Here is a 12,429-nt window from a genome sequence, read left to right as displayed (position 1 = left end):
CCAAAAACGCATGTACCCCTCCACCTCCCCTTTTTGTTTTTTTTTTTTTATTTAATTCTCATTTATTTTAATTTTTAATTAATTTTATTTAAAATAACTCTCATATAATTATATTTTTAATTTTATTTAATTTTATTTTTTAATTAATTTAATTTATTATTTTTATCAATACTTTATTTTTCAATTTTATATAAATTTTATTTAGTTTTTATTTTTTAATTAATTTAATTTATTATTTTTATCAATACTTTATTTTTCAATTTTATATAAATTTTATTTATTTTATTTTTTAAATAATTTAATTTATTATTTTTTCATAATACTTATATTTTTCAATTGATTTTTTAAATTTTAATTTTTATTAATTTTTAAATCAATTTCTTTATCAAATTTTTCGTTTATTTTTTCAATAATTTTTTATATGTTTATAATCTTTTATTTATTTTTAGTTTATATTTAAAACTAAAAAAATACTACCAATTAATAATGAACACATTCATAACTTAGGAACAAATATATTTTTTTCCAAATGAAGAGTACATGTAATAATACAAAAAACATAAAACATATAAAAATAGAAATCTTAATCAATATTACCTCCAAATTCGCTCCCGATGCATTTGGTGGTGGTGCACCTATTATTTCGTACCACAAATGAGCACGTGTCCTAACGAGTGACCCATCCTTTAGCTTCATACGATGAATGTTGCCACCACGAAGTTGGAATGGGTGATGCAGAATAATGAGGATATAAGAAAACTTGTCGAAGTGATTGCCGATATGAGCATAGCTATTTCTCGACGCTCTTGGTTTGGAACTGGAGGAGTTCTTAATGGCAAGTGAGTAAAATCAATATTCTCACCAAATGTATGAAGTACAAGATTGTACTTTGATGCGATGACAATTTCCAAAGGTATAGAGTCCATCCAATACATTTATGGTGCCCACGGCTCGAACGGTCGAACCAATTTAATGAGAATAATAGATTGGTTACCAAATTTTGATCTGGATAAAGTTGATCATATAGATCCTTATTTTGTTGAATCTCTTCTATAAGCTCGAATCGTACTTGAAACCAACCTTCTTTGTCATACCCAATTAGTGCAACTATTGCCCTAAAACCACAATGACCATCAGGTTGAACATCAACAGTGAGAAAAATATAACGCTGCAGAGGCACAGGTAATTTCTCAATATAAGTATCATGGATGGGTGGAACTGGAGAGTGATCATGGGTCGTTTGAGTATTGTGAACCTTCGACCCCCTTCTACGTCTTCCTCTCCCTTGAGATGTTGCAGTCGGTTGAGAGACCCTAGATCCTGAAGTGGATGCATCTGCAAAAGAAGGTATGCGACGCCCACTTTGCTCATCTCTACTCGTAGGTCGACCTCTATGTTCTGTGTTGTATGAAGGGGTTTGAACTGTACTTTGAGATGGATCTATCATATCGAAAAACTTGTCTAACATATGCTCTTGCATATGTAGATCCATCCCATATAACATCTCAACAACGTGGGATGTCCTATTAGGTTATGCTCCCTCATCATTAAACTGATGTACGTGCATCGATAATCTCCTCCAATGAGCGTTGATACTCTGAAGTGAAATTGGAATAGAAAAGTAACGGTAATATACAAGATCATGCTCGAATGACAATCCGAATACAATTTTAATAGAAAAGTTACATTTGCCGACTAGCTGGTGAGATACTTCCTTAATGTATTTTAGCTGACCAGAAATCAACTCCATTGTTTCTAATGAAATCTGACACCTTATTTGACTAAAAATGTCATTATGTAAATGTTGATAATGTGGAATGTTGAGAGATCTCTCGAACAACTTCTTAATATCCCCGAACTGAATTCCCAACATCTTATGTATTTTTTTCAAAAGATGTTTGTAGGGATGATATGGTGTCTCCCAAATATAACTTCAGTCTCGCATGTGCAGACTCTGCCCTATAATAAAAAAAATACATTTTGTTTTAATATTGAAAAAAATTTGAAATAGTACAATAATGAACAAAATTTAAATAATAAAGCTATAAAGTGACTATAGCTTTTATTTGAATTTCTCCTAAGGTGCATACATGTATCAACCCATACTGAAATAAACCGCTCTTTGTAAGGGTGTAACCATGTATCCCAAAGGTAATTTAAAATACTCTCGAATCGTTGATACTCCTTGCGCATGACATCCCAGTGCTGCTAGTAAGACCATTGTGTCGATGAATTAATGAGTGAGTGTCATGATGCATAAAAATGTTGCCACTCCAGACCAAGCATAGGTGTGCATTTCTTCATTACACATTGGTTTATGTGTCAAATACAAAGGATGTGACGTGCATTGGAAAAATATGTTTCAATGGCATTAATAAGCGTCAAATCCCGATCTCAAACAAACACCAATGACAACGATGTCTTCTTTTCAACCATCCACTTCTTTAAGGTACCTAATGTCCATGTTAGTTGCCCTGTCCTCTCATTACTAAGATATGCGAACATAAGTTAAGTTCTTGTGGATGTGATACCCATAACCTCCAATAGTGGTATCCGATACTCATTGGTCTTGTATGTGGCATCAATGATCAACATGGATGAAAAGTTGACGACGCCTCTAGACTTTTTGGATGAACCCAAATAATATCCGTGATTTCGTTGGTGTCTGGATTTGTATGTTTTTATGGAGGTATTCTTTCTTGATTAATTGGTCCAAGACATACCGAATAGAATTTAGGCCACCCCGTTTAGCGGATTTATTTGTGAAAATAGCATTATAAATGCTTTTGATCCCCGTAGTGTTTGATGGGTCTCTTTCCTTCAAAATACTAAGAATTTCACGAGGTGTGGTGTTGTTGGCCATGTAAGCACAAATTCTTTTTCTTTGGTTTTAACTGCTCTTGTACTCATGTCATCAATATATTCCGCTAATCGATGATTATGAAACCACAAACAACCCTTAAACCCCACATCACACCATCTGGAGGTATTGGTATACCTCGCAACTCAAATGGGCATTCACATTTTTAGTCCTAGTATTCCTTTTTAAGGATTTCCATCAACTAGATATCGTGGCGGTTTGTACTTTCCACCTTTTTCACACATAAGATGGTATTTTGGTAGCTTACCACCTTTTAAATTAGCAAAATTTTTAATAACCACTATAATACCATTCTTCAGACCAACTGTCTTTACCCAATTTATCATACCTTCTCTACTTTTAAATATCTATATAAAAAAATTTAACAAAGACATATAAGTATGATATTATCCTATCTTAATATAATTTCTCTACTTATAAAATAAATAACGAATATGCATAAAATAATGATAATACCTAACCTGATATGTGGTAAATTCGATTGTATAATCACGACTGTTGTTGGAGATACTCTCTCCACTAAGAACATCATTCTCAATTGACCAACTATTTAAAAATAAACTCAAATAGTCATCCATAGTTTCCTTTTTATGAATTACGAAAATTAGAGGAGATATGGATGGAGGTGTGAATGAAGAGTGACTAAAAATGAAGTGTGAGAGGAGGATTTAAAGGGAGATGTTTTGACACGTGTCAAAAGTTGAAGGTGGGTAATTTAAGGGGAGGGTCGGCACGTGTCGAGAGTTTAAGGGTGGGTAATTTAAGGGAGGGGAGGTTGACATGTCAAGAGTTGAAGGGTGGGTAATTTAAAGGGAGGGAGGTGTTGTCAAGAGTTGAAGGTGGGTAATTTAAAGGTAGGGGAGGTTCTGACATGTCAAGGATTGAATGATGGGTAATTTAAAGAAAGTGAGAAGTTCTGACATGTGTCAAGAGTTGGAAGTGAGGGTAATTTAAAGGGATGAGAGATTTTAACATATGTCAAGTGTTGAAAGGGGGACCATTTAAAGTTATGAGAGATTTTGACATGTGTCAAGGGTTGGAAGGGGGGTCATTTAAAGGGATAAAAGATTTTGACATGTGTCAAGGGTTAGAAGTGGGGTAATTTAAAGGGAGGGGAGGTTCTGACATATGTCAAGCATTGAAGAGGGGTAATTTAAAGGGAGGGGGTGTTTTGACAGGTGTCAATGGTTGAAGAATGACGAATTTAAATGGAGGGAGTGTTTTGACAGGTGTCAATGGTTGGATGATGGGTAATTTAAAGAGGGTGAGAGATTCTGACATGTGTTATATGTCAATGGTTGGAGGGAGGGATGATTTAAAGGGAGAGAAGATTATGATATGTGTTAATAGTTGGATCGGGTAATTTAAGTGTCAAATTAAGAATGTAATTTAAAGGAAGGGAGTAATTTAAAAATTATAAAAAAAAAAAAAAATTAAAAAATTTGATAAAAAATAATAAACAAAATTGATTAAAGAAATAAAACTAAATAAATATTAAAAAATTAAAAAATAATAAATAAAATTAATTAAAAATAAAAACTAAATAAAAATTTAAAAAATATAAGTATTAATGAAAAAATAATAAACAAAATTAATTAAAAAATAAAACTAAATAAAATTAAATAAAATTAAAAATATATATAAATATTAATGAAAAATAATAAATAAAATTGATTAAAAATTTAAACTAAATAAAAATTTTAAAATATATAAACTAAAAAAAAATTTTAAAATATATAAGTATGAATGAAAAAAAATTAAAAATAAAATTAATTTTAAAAATAAAAAATAAAATTAAAGTAAATAAAAAATTTAAAATATATAAGTATGAATAAAAAAAATTAAAAATAAAATTAATTAAAAATTAAAAATATATAAGTATGAGTTAAAAATTAAAAAAAATCAAAAAAAAAAACAAAACAAAAAGAAGGTTACATGCATCTTTTTGACGGGGGAGAGAGGGGAAATGGAGGGGTGCGCGTTGAGGGGGAAGCAATTTGCATTTTATTGACAGAGTACAAAGTATTTGATCATCATGCATTCTTTTACATGTGGATGTGGAATGATGAGTCCAGCTCAATCAAGTTTTATATTACTCAAGTTAGTTATTTGATAAGTGATCAAGCTGAGTTTAAAATAAATTAAGTAATTGAAATGACTATTTTGATTTGATTTAGTGTTTTTTATAAGTGTGAACTCGTTCATTTATATGTTATCAAATTTTAAATTTATCTGATCGTTTAAAATTTTTATATAATTAAGTTTTTTAATTAGTTAATGAACTTGATTTTAAGAGTTTATTTATTTAAGAATTTTATTAATAAATATAATATATAAAAATTTATTCATCTATATTAATAATTAGTTTTTCAAATTTATTATTTAATTAATTATATATAATTATATATATTGAAGGAATTTTTATTAGATTCGATTAAATAAACAGATAATCGAGTATATAAAAGAGTTGTTAACCTTCATATCCACTTGTGCCAAAGGCATTCTTGTTTCTGCCAACCAACCCAGCAGATCCTCCAGTTTTCCATCGGTACCAGGTTAGAATCAACCCAACGCTACCATTGGGACCCACCCGTTGGCTCCGCCTTTTCTGCCTTTCTCTCGCCACAACACGGGTACCCCAGCGGGTAGCGAATGATAAATCTCCATCACCCTTCCTCGCTTTCAATTCTTTTTTCTTCGACGATTTGATTCGCTTTTCAAATCGCATCCCTTCTCCATTGACGGATCTCCCGATCCAGAACGGCCGGCGTCCGACGATGGCCACCCGGTGAGTGAGTTCTATCTCCCCTTCTCCCTCTCCGCTCGCGATTCGACTTGTCGATCTCTGGACGCAGCGGTTTATCGATCTTTTCCTATCCTTGTTCTCTCTCTTCTCTTTCTGGATGCAACAATGGGGGAATCGGTCGATAAACCTCTGCATCCGGACTTCCGCATCCTCCTCCCTCTTCTTTTTTTCTTGATTTATCCGTTTGATTATTTGGATCTTGCGAGGGGGATGCGTTGTTCTTGCAATCTGAACTTGCAGATCCACTGGCACTGTGATTGATGCGGAGTCGGTTGGAAATTTGTCTGGTGATAATACTATGATCTCTCAACTTTTCTTTCCTGTAAATCTATTCGGAAATGCTTATCTATGTTGTTCTTAGTAACGGAAGGCCAGAAATTTGTCTTTCTTGGAAGCTATGCAGGTCCTTGCGGCTGTTCGGTACTTTCGAACCTGATGATTGTTAGCCTGAGCTTGAATCAGCAATTGACATTCACAAACGGGATCCAAGGTAAAGCTGGTCTGCAATCAATGCTACAGAAGGTGACATTTTTTTACTTCACTCTCTATAAATTTGAATGATTTGGGACATGGTAATTAATTGCAACTACTTACAACCATGTTGATTGAACTGAAGAATCAAATATTCTTTACAAAAAAATTTATAAAGAATTTACACAAAAGAAGTACTTTTTGTGTCTGATGTATACATGGAGAAAATATAGAGTCAAGATTATATTTGTGTCTGTGTTATTATTTCGGTTTTTATCGGAAAAAAATTATTCTGTGGACGCTTTTATACATTGTGTCGGTGATAAATTAGAAATTGAAGAACGAAGAAGATACAATAAAGAAAAGAGATTTTATTAAAATAATATATTTTGTCTCATATGACATGATACAAGATTTAAAATTATACTTGTCACATATAATGTCTCTTTACAATACTTCATTTCCTTCTTTCTTGAACTTTCAATCCATTACCGACATCTTACATTGAAATGTTGATACGATATTAAAATAGTATCGTTTCATTTCAGTCGTTGATCGAAACTCCGACATGATTTAAGATTTTTAAACCTTATTTGTAATTAGATGGTTAGTTTGATTCTTTTCTTCACTAGTAGTAATGTTTTGAAATCCAGTCGAACCCAACTCCAAGCCTCAGTTTTTTTGGCTGAACCACACCCATCAAGAATCCTGCTCAACTAGAAGTTTTACATTGTTCGAATCAGACTGGATTTGTAGCGCCCAAAATCAATAATCACGTTTTATAATGAGAATATTAACTTAAATTATTAGATTAGTTACTTGATTAATATTTTGACATAGTAGAACACCATATTCAATTAATATAATTAATTAGTAATTAATATTATTAGCAATAATATTTCTAATATATTTCAGTGATCACAAAAGAAAAGAAAATTGATATATATGATATAATTCCATAAATGTGCATAAAAAATTTATATGACGCATGATATAAATTTTTATTAACTTACTAAATAATTAGTAAATTCAGATTTATATATATAATTAAGATAATTATACATAATCCAGGAAAGGATAATGTGTATAAGGAAAAATATAAATATGTATAAAATTTAATTAAAAAAAAATAAATGTGTATATAAAAATTTATATGACCCATGTATATAAATTTTTATATAAAATTTATATGACATAGTAAATAATAACCCATGCGAATATTAATATATAAAAATTTATATAACTCATGTGAATAAATTTTTATATAAAGTTATAAGATTTAACATGTAGATAAAAATTTATATAACATATGAAAATAAATTTTTATGACTTAGTATAATAAAATTTATAAAGACTTAGCCTATAAATTTTATAGGCTATTCATCTAATCAATGCAGAAATAAAATATAAGATTAATATATTTTATATAACATAACGTAACATAACTATATATATCATAAGGCCATCCGCAACGCTTTTAACGCGTGAAGCGTTAATGCTTATATTTTTTTTTTTTACCTCTGCAGCATTAACGCGTTCAAAGGTTTGAACGCGTTACTGCTACAGTAAAAAATAAAGTCGCCACATCAGCATTAATATCTCTACACGTTAAAAACAAGATGCCACGTCGGCGTTAATGCATGGGGCATTAACGCCATTGCAGATGCTCTAACTAGGAAACTATCAATGTGAATTATATATTATTTTGTATATGTGATGGATATATATAGTAAATTTGATCCATATAAATAATATTATAGCATAAATAATGGAAATAGGAAAATTATAATATATATATATATATAGAGAGAGAGAGAGAGAGGAGATTTTAATATGTGATGTTGGAACGCCTATATTTAACATGATTCAATATTATAATATGAATTAAATATATTACCATGTATATGTGATATATATACATGGATATATATAAATATAAAATTAGTATATGGATATAAATATGTATGAAATTAATGCAATTAATGACTTAGTATATAGAAAGGAAAACAAGGTCCTAAGCTCCCTCTTCTATTTAAACCTTACCCTCAAAAGTCTCACCTTGGATGTTACCACCGGCCATAAGAAGGTTTTCCGCCCCCTTTTTGTTTCTCCACCGGTGCTAGAACTTCAAGGGAAGACAAGGAGTTAGGAACTAAATACTTAAGGCATGCTCCCTAACTTGTAATACTTTAGTTAGTTTCTATGATTGGTGAACTTCGGGTATTATGGGTTGAGGTATGATGCTCTAGTTTAAGTTCTCTTCTTAAGTTTTAATGGTTTGTATAAATGGAGGATTTCGGATTCTATAGATTTCTATATTCTTTTCGATTTTAAGAAGTTGATGTCATGGTTTAGGTTCCTTCTTCATCTCTATTTGGAAATTAGAAAAGTGTTTATGCTTCTAATGGATTTTAGAACTTGTAAGTTTTAGATGTTTATGGAACCCTATGTCCTTTTGTGTTTTTAAAAAAATGATACCATGATTTAGGTTCCTTCCTCACCTCTACACGAAAGCTAGAGAATTATTTATGTTCCCATTAAATTTAAAACTTGTAGGTTTCGGATTCATAAGGGTAGTTCTAAACTCTATTTTAGAAGTTATATAGTTATCACGATGTTGCACTACAAGTTACTTCATGTTTACCCTTAAAAGTTAGAGAAATTTGCATGCTCAATTTATAGAGTAGAACTTCCAAGTTTTAGATTCTTTAAGGCTTGGTTTAAATTTTGTTATAGAGGTTTAGTTATCATGATGATGTACTACGAGTCTTCATGTTTTACTATTAGTTTACTTTTAGAGACTAGAGAACTATGCATGCTCAAATTATGTTATTGGTCTTGCAAGTTTTGGGCATGATAAGAGTAGTTTTCTAAGGGTCATATTCATCATGATGTTGTTCTATGATTTCTTCATGTCTTTCTCATATCATGTTTTATTTTAGTTCATCATGTTCAACTTTGTTAGGTACCCTAAATGAGTTTCGGTTTTGGTTGTATGTATGTGTTGAGGAAATGATATCATGTTAGCTTCTTTAGATTTGTACAGTTCATATTTTGTAGATTCCTATGTTCTTTTGTTATTTGGAAGTCAATACCATGCTAGCTCCTAAAACTTGTAATCTTCAAATTTTAGTATGAATGTTTTGAGTTACTCTTGCTTCTCACATCATGGTAATTTAGTGGACTTTAATGGCTACATCTAGATTTCGGATCTATAGGTTAGGTAAGTTTCATGTTGTTATTCTTTGCTTCTCATTTTGATAACCTTGAATGCTCATGAAATGAATCCACTTACGGGTACTTGTCTCAAGGATTCGTTCCAAGGAACAGTCCCCGCCAACCTAGCTAGGGTACTTGTCTCATCAACAACTTATGTTACGGTAATGTTATATGCAACCAAGCCACCACTACGATACGTTTATAAGTACGCATGCAGATATGTTCAAGCTATGTTTATGTTTACGCCAATGTTTATGTTTATGCTTATGCTTATGTTTATGTCTATACCTTTGTACATGATCAAAGTCTATCATTATCCTAAATCCATTTCCATGCTTATATTTATGCTCTCATGCTTAAGTAGATGTCTATGCTCACATATTCTCTACCAGTACGTCAGTAGGAAAGTCCCAGGTGTAGGATCGAAAAGAATTTAGATATCTCCACAATAGCATGATATTGTCCACTTTGGGCCTAGACCCTCATGACTTTGCTCTTGGGCTCTCCCCAAAATGTCTCATACCAATGGAGATACCTTTTTTCTTATAAACTCATGATCTTTATCATGTGTTTTCAATGTGGGACTATGTTTGCAACCTTGCAATCCCAACAATCCCCCCCCCCCCTCAAACAAAGGCCCACCGGCCTCCCATGTCCGATCCTCGACCCACCAGGTCTTCCTGCCCCTTGATCCACCCGACCTACCAGGACTTCCTTACCTAGCCGCAACTAGGACTTTCTGCCTGGTGTCTGGTCCTCTTGATCCGAACATAGGAGTCCTCACTTTCTTTGTTCGAGGTCAATATTGTATACACATGACTCAATCAGACCATATCTCTTGTGCACAGTCGGTGGTTAAACCTTCTGGCAGTCCGGGCTCTGATACCAATTGTAGGATCGAAAAGAATTTAGATATCTCCACAATAGCATGATATTGTCCACTTTGGGCCTAGACCCTCATGGCTTTGCTCTTGGGCTCTCCCCAAAATGTCTCATACCAATGGAGATATCTTTTCTCTTATAAACCGATGATCTTTATCATGTGTTTTCAATGTGGGACTATGTTTGCAACCTTGCAACCCCAACACCAGGTTATCTAAAAGGGGGTTTCCCTTAGTGCACTAGATTATAGCCGTTAATTATCGCATAACAAGATTTTGAATATGTTGAATCTTTCGACACACGAACTTTAACTTTTTTTCAGACAATGGGACAAGTGAGACAAGAAGCATTGACCAGTGAGCCAGCTCGGGACCACGACAACACAACCCGAAGATATTCCAATTTAGTTTCCGCATTAACTTATGTCTTAAGAACCATCTATATAATTTCGTTGAATTAAGAACTCACCATGGAAGTATGAACAAGTGACATCCATAGTTATATTTATATGATTTGTTAAAAAAAAAAAAAAAACTAGAGGTGTTACAGGATTGGTCTTGACCTGGCCAATTTGGTTGGTCCAGTCAAAGCACAAGCAACACCGCCAACTTATTGAGAATACAATATGTAAGTCACATTCTTGTGTGTTATACAACATCAATGAGCAGAAACCAATTTACTTGAAATGCAACGTATGTGTGACGATATATATATATATATATATATATATATAATCTTTTATCCATTTCATGTTGAGCAATCTTTGTTCTATTTGTTACAAGAACAATAGTGTTTTTCAAATGTTTGTACGTACTAAGATGTCCATTAGGCATATAAATATTATCAATTGCTGTTTAATCAAGTGATAAGTGAGTTAAATTTGACAACTTTTTGTAAGCCTCGGATCCAATTTCCATTTTAGAAGTCTCAAAAGTAAGATTTGGAATCCAGGCTCTCAGAATATAATGGTTGTTCACTTCTTGGCTTTAGCCAAGTTCATAATTAAGTATTATTGTGCTAAAATGATAGTTAAATTCATAATTTTAAAATCATACAATAGAAATTTTGCCATTGCATTAAGACTATCCTTCCGTATAAATATGATGATTTTTATTCATGATTTACTTCTTTCATGTTGATTAAGAGATACACTGGCGAAGACATTGAAACGGATTAATCATCTTTTACCAACATGATGATGAATTTCATTTGTATTGTGAATTTGCATTAAAATGCTCAATGCGACTTTAATAATTAATCAAAAAAATTTTAGCATTGAAAAATGCTTCTAAAAATTTTGAAAACTATCTAAAGTTTTTTATTTTTATTTTTCCGATGAGGGTTTAAATTATTATTATTATTAATTACAAAATTAAACTCTCATTTATTTTTTTTATTCCAGAATTCATCTTTTATAATCCGACTACTCTTAAAAACCGGCCGACGTACTCAAAATTTTTATCGATCATCAAGATAAATTAAAAAACACTCGGCGTCATAAATTTTTCAAACTGTCCATATGTAATATATCACGGATAAGATTTAAATCTTTATTATCTAAGAGACACATCCCATCTCTAGCTTTCAAGGATGACAATTTTCCTCGTGAGTTTAGTGCCCCGCGGAGAAAAAAACCCGAATGGGAATGGAGATTCTCGATTTATTCGGAGATGAAGATGGATTCAAAGATTTTTTTTCAAAGATGGGACGGATTCCTCCAATAGTAATAATAATAATAATAATAATAATATTATTGATAATAATATTAATTTTAAAATATTAATAATAAAATTGTTATTAATACTGATATTAATATTAATAGTAAAATAATAATAATATTAAATTAATTTAGAGATAAAAGGGGATCAGGATGGAGATTTGATCCCCGATAATTCGGGTTCAAAAATTTCCCAAACCCGACAAAATGAGGATGGGAACGAGGATGGAGATGAAATTCAAACCCGGTCCCATTATCATCCCCACAAGCTCTCGCACCATAACACCAAAGAGCTAAAAAGAAATTATAATAATAAACTCTCATATACTCTACTATATGTAAAATCTAGTACACCATTAAAGGAATCTGAAAAATAATAAAATTACATATGAATCTCTATCAGTTTATATATATCACTTTTCATCCTTTCCATCGCATAAAGTAATTCAAAAG

The 12,429-nt window shown here is 31.7% G+C and overlaps 1 long non-coding RNA gene across 1 annotated transcript; it reads left to right on the top strand.

Moving 5' to 3' along the window:
- The first annotated feature begins 5,262 nt into the window (after window positions 1–5,262).
- On the top strand, window positions 5,263–10,719 carry LOC121975870. The gene is made up of 3 exons (XR_006110468.1): window positions 5,263–5,974; window positions 6,091–6,209; window positions 10,582–10,719. It is a non-coding gene; the product is annotated as an uncharacterized LOC121975870 (long non-coding RNA).
- The last annotated feature ends 1,710 nt before the right edge of the window (window positions 10,720–12,429 follow it).

Source organism: Zingiber officinale, chromosome 4B (genome assembly GCF_018446385.1).
Source record: "Zingiber officinale cultivar Zhangliang chromosome 4B, Zo_v1.1, whole genome shotgun sequence".
In the NCBI taxonomy this organism is placed as follows: domain Eukaryota; kingdom Viridiplantae; phylum Streptophyta; class Magnoliopsida; order Zingiberales; family Zingiberaceae; genus Zingiber; species Zingiber officinale.
Note: the sequence above shows the minus strand (reverse complement) of the source record. Positions and strands in the feature narration are given on the sequence as shown.